Source organism: Triticum urartu, chromosome 2 (genome assembly GCF_003073215.2).
Source record: "Triticum urartu cultivar G1812 chromosome 2, Tu2.1, whole genome shotgun sequence".
Taxonomy (NCBI): Eukaryota; Viridiplantae; Streptophyta; class Magnoliopsida; order Poales; family Poaceae; genus Triticum; species Triticum urartu.
Genome location: NC_053023.1, coordinates 313,767,963 through 313,773,607, shown reverse-complemented (window position 1 = coordinate 313,773,607; position 5,645 = coordinate 313,767,963).

Genomic DNA, 5,645 nt, shown 5'->3' with positions numbered 1-5,645 from the left:
GCAAAAGTCACATCACATTTGCTGACACTGGTAAAAGCAAGGTATTGGGTCTAGGTAGAGTTGCAATCTCAAAGGATCAACACATGGATAAAGTCATGCTTGTTGAATCCCTTGGTTTCAACTTAATGTCTGTCTCAATGCTTTGCGATTTAAACATGATTGTGATATTTGGAAAATATTGTTGTCTTGTTCTAATGGAATCTGACAAGTCTAGTGTTTGAAGGGTATCGGAAAGATGATTTGTACGTGGTAGATTTCTCAGCAGGACCATAACTTGCCGTATGTCTTCTAGCAAAAGCTTCTGAATGCTGGCTCTAGCATCGGAGGCTAGGGCATGCTGGCATGAGGAACCTCCACACCCTTGCAAGGAAGAAGCATGTAATAGGCATCGAGGGCGTCAAGTTCAAGAAGGATCACTTATGCGGTGCCTGTGAAGCAGGCAAGATGACGAGGGCCAAGCATCCCTCGAAGACAATCATGACAACGACTCAACCCTTCGAACTGCTCCACATGGATCTTTTCGGTCCCACTCATTACTCAAATCTTACTACTACTGCTTGTCTCTATGGCTTTGTCATTGTTGATGATTATTCAAGATATACTTGGGTGCATATAATCCTCTACAAGACTGAAGTGCAGGATGTCTTCAGACGCTTCGCCAATCGAGCAATGAACAACTATGGTGCCAAGATAAAGAACATCAGAAGTGACAATGGCACTGAATTCAAGAACACTGGCCTAGATACTTATCTTGATAGTTTGGGCATCACACATGAATTCTCAGCTCCGTACACGCCACAACAGAACGGCATCGTCGAACGCAAGAACAGAACACTTATTGAGATGGCCCGGATGATGCTTGATGAATACAAGACTCCAAGAAAATTCTGGCCTGAAGCCATTGATACTGCATGCCATATCATCAACCATGTTTATCTTCACAAGCTTCTGAACAAGACATCCTATGAGCTCCTTACTGGCAAGAAGCCAAATGTCAGTTACTTCAGAGTATTTGGCGCCAGGTGCTGGATCAAGGATCCACATCACACTTCAAAATTTGCACCAAAAGCACATGAGGGTTTTATGCTTGGATATGGAAAGGATTCGCACTCCTACAGAGTCTTCCACCTTTTTCACTATAAAGTGGTTGAAACAGTGGATGTGCGGTTCGATGAGACTAACGGCTCACAAAGAGAGCACCTGCCAAATGTGCTAGATGAAGTTCCATCTAGTGAATCAATCAAACTTATGGGAACTGGAGAAATCATACCATCTGAATCTCATCCTGAAGAGGAACTTATCATCTCCGCACCTGATCAAACTAAAGACAATGCTCAGCCTGAAGACAATCCTTCTAACGATGACAATGATCAACAAGAGCAAAATCTTCGTCCTATAAATCCTCGTGTTGCAAATGAAGTATAGATTGAGAGAATAATTGATAGCATCAATGCACCAGGTCCACTCACTCATTCAAGGGCAACACAGCTAGCAAATTTCTATGGGAACTTCGCATTCGTCTCAATATCTGAACCCAAGAAAGTTGAAGAAGCCTTCATGGAACCTGAATGGATTCAAGCTATGCAAGAAGAGCTTCAATAGTTTGAGCTGAATAATGTATGGGAACTGGTTAAGCGCCCTAATCCTCGCAAGCACAATATAATAGGCACCAAATGGATATATCGCAACAAGCAAGATGAGCATGGTCAAGTAGTCAGAAACAAAGCTCGTCTCGTTGCTCAAGGGTACACTCAAGTTGAAGGGATTGACTTTGATGAAACATTTTCTCCTGTGGCTAGACTTGAAGCCATACACATACTGCTGGCCTATGCAAATCATCATAACATTCTTCTGTATCAAATGGATGTGAAGAGCGCTTTTCTCAATGGCAAGATTGACGAAGAAGTATATGTTGCACAATCGCCTGGCTTTGAAGATCCAAAACATCCTGACATGGTGTACAAGCTCAACAAGGCACTGTATGGCCTCAAACAAGCCCCTCGGGCTTGGTATGACACACTCAAATACTTCCTGAAGAGCAAAGGCTTCAAACCTGGTTCCCTCGACCCCACTCTCTTCACGAAGACATAGGATGGTGAACTGTTCGTGTGCCAAATATATGTGGATGACATTATCTTCGCCTGCACCAATCAGAAATACACAGATGAGTTTGGATATATGATGCAAGAGCAATATCAGATGTCCATGATGGGTGAGCTGAAGTTCTTCCTTGGTCTTCAAATACGTTAGCAACGCAATGGCATCTTCATATCTCAAGAGAAGTACCTCAAAGATTGCCTGAAGAAATTTGGGATGCAAGACTGCAAAGGCTTCACGACTCCAATGCCAGTCAAACATCATTTGGGTCCCGACGACAATGGTAAAGAGTTCGATCAAAAGGCATACCGCTCCATGATTGGTTCTTTACTTTATCTATGTGCATCTAGGCCAAATATTATGCTTAGTGTTTGCATGTGTGCTCGATTCCAAGCGGCACCAAAGGAATCGCATCACTTAGCTGTGAAGCGAATTCTTCGATATTTGTCTCACACCCCAACATTAGGATTATGGTATCCAAAGGGCTCAGAGTTTGATCTGGTTGGATTCTCGGATGCTGATTATGATGGTGACAAGGTGGATCGCAAGTCTACATCAGGCACATGTCATTTTCTGGGACGATCACTTGTATGTTGGTCTTCAAAGAAGCAGAACTGTGTATCTCTCTCCACTGCTGAATCTGAATACATTGCTGCTGGATCTTGCTGCGCTCAGCTTCTATGGATGAAGCAAACACTCAAAGATTATGGCATTCATCTGAAGCAAGTGCCACTCTACTGCGACAACGAAAGCGCCATCAAGATTGCCAACAACCCAGTTCAGCACTCGAAGACAAAGCACATTGAAATTCGTCATCACTTTCTCAGAGATCATGTTGTGAAGGAAGATATTAATATCATACACGTCAACACTGAAGAGCAATTGGCAGATATCTTCACCAAGCCCTTGGATGAGAAGAGGTTTTGCATGTTACGGTGTGAGCTGAATATCTTGGAATCCTCAAATGTCCTGTGATCAGGCACACATCCTAACACTTATGCATATTGATGACTTAGATGTGCAACACACGAAGTAAAGTATATCTTCAATCAATGAAGACTTACATTCTAAGTGTGAATACATTAATGTGGAATTTGACTTCGGAGCGCCACGATAATTGCGTGCCGTGTCTAGGTCTAATACTTCCTATACGGTGGGTAACGCCACCACCAAATTTTTCTGTTTGAAGTGTTTCACTCATGGCGTTACATTTGCTATGTCTTCACATTTTGTTTGTCTTCATTTCAACTTGTCTTCATGATTATCTTCACTATGTTGATGTGATTGTCTTTCTCATATATATATAGTGTTACTATTCATCACCCAGGGTGCAGAATAAGTTATTCTTCATCCGAGGTAATCTTATGATCACTTCATAATTAAATTACATTTCGAATTCAAATAGTTACATTCCTATTGATTCACTACGTAAAATTTGACATAAGAAAATAAAATTATAGGTCATAAGACAAGAAAATTTGCAGTTGATGTGTATTTTAGACTATGTTTTTATGTTTGTAATTTTACATAACATAAAATATTTTTTATGGTGATTATATATTTTCTTACGGTCCCTTTTTGCGTCGGAAATAAGACAAATCTTACGGAACATAAAATTACGGTGCATTGATGGTAAAATAGAGGAGGGTGAAGAATAACATTGTATGATTGCATTATCTTTTGTCTTCACTAAGTGACTGCTTGTTCTGATTGGCTTCACAATATCTTCCTACCTGATCCTTACTGCCTAGCTACTATTAGTCATTGTGCTTTCACTTCATTGAATACTTGACTATGGTTTGCCTAGTGTAGTCTGCCTTCTGCTGCATAGTAATAGGTTTATTTCTATTGTTTGTCTTTGAAACTTCCATGTTTTGAAGACTTTCATAAAAATCGCCTATTCACCCCCCCTCTAGTCGATCACTAGCACTTTCAATGGCATTAAGCATAACGTAGTAGTAACTCCCAAGGGTTTGATAATAAACAGGGCAATAGGTTCTACCTCATCAACTACTTCCCAAACCCACATGTTAAGAGATCCTACTCATGCAATGTGTGAGGGTTGAAACTAATGCATAAAACTGGGTAAATAAAGGGGTATGATCAATGTGTTACTTGCCTTGCCGACGATCTGCAAATCCTAAGGACTCGTAGTAGAACGCGTCGAACTCCGGGTATTCTATCACAAACAAACAATTGAATACATAAGAAATCAAGCAAAGATGCACGGGTAAAACTCAAATAAGAAGTACTAACCATAAAGTTCAACTGAAGAACTCCGGTTTGCAAAAAGAATCAAATCAAACGGAGCAACGAAACTCAAACTACGAAAGAAACAAAATCCAATTTACTAATATGGACTAAAGTCAAATTTTACAGTACCAAAATCTTGTTCAAGTTGGTTAAACAGAAAGAGGGCTTCGAGAGGAAGATCTAGGCGCTTGTTTCACCCGATTTGGATAAACGAGCGAAAAGATAAACTAAAACGAATATTAGGGCAGGAATCGCGATAAAAAATAATAATGGAAAAACCCTAGAAAATAAAACGAGACGAACAGGCTAATGAACGAACGTTCGCTGCCTGCGGCTAACTGACGAACAGCGTTCATTAAAATGAACGTACGAACGAACGTCCGCTATTTAACTAAACCGAAGAAAAACCAAACAAACCGATCTAGAACAAAAAAACGACCTAGGGTTTTTCAGAAAAAAAACCTGGGGTCAACTGAAGAAAATCGACCGGTCAATGGCGGCGGCTCGGCGAGTTCCGACGTGGCTGCGGATCCGGCGACGGCGGGCGGCGGGGCGGCGGTGCGAGGCGGCGGCGGCGCGGGCGGCGGCGCGAGCGGCTAGGGTTTGGGCCTCGGGGGTCGCTGGCTGCGGCTTATAAAGCCCCTGGCCGGAGGTCTCCGGCTCGGGCATGGGACGGTAGGTGAGTGACTTTTTTTCAAAATAAATCCTGACGCGGAAAAACAAATAAAAGAAATACTAAACGGAGTCCAAAAATCTTGAAATAAATTTTCACAGTCCTCTAATAATATTGCGGACAAAGTGAACATTTATTTGGGACCCTAATGCAAGTTTGAAAAATGCATATTTTCCTAATTCAAATAAAATTGCAATAAAATCCAAATAAAATAACTTATTAGATTTTAATATTTTTCCTCTAATATTTCATTTATTTTGAAGAAGTCATATTATCTCCTCTCATATATTTTAATTAGAAATATTTTCGGAGAGGAAAAATAATTAAAACCAAATGATCCTCTTTTTCAAAATTCGAGAAAACTCAAATATGAAAATAACGAAATTCCGAAGTCTCTCTGTGGGTCCTTGACTTGCTTAGAATTTCGAGGATTCGTGAAAAGAAATGCGATAAAATATGATATGCATGAATGACCTTTGTATAACATTCCAAATTGAAAATTTGGGATGTTACACTACTTCATGTGAGTGCATCATCCAAATCCCTTTTCTGGACCAAATCTGCTGTTACAAAGCAGCCATGTTTTATATTGGTCCATTTCCTCTCTAATTGCACAGGATCA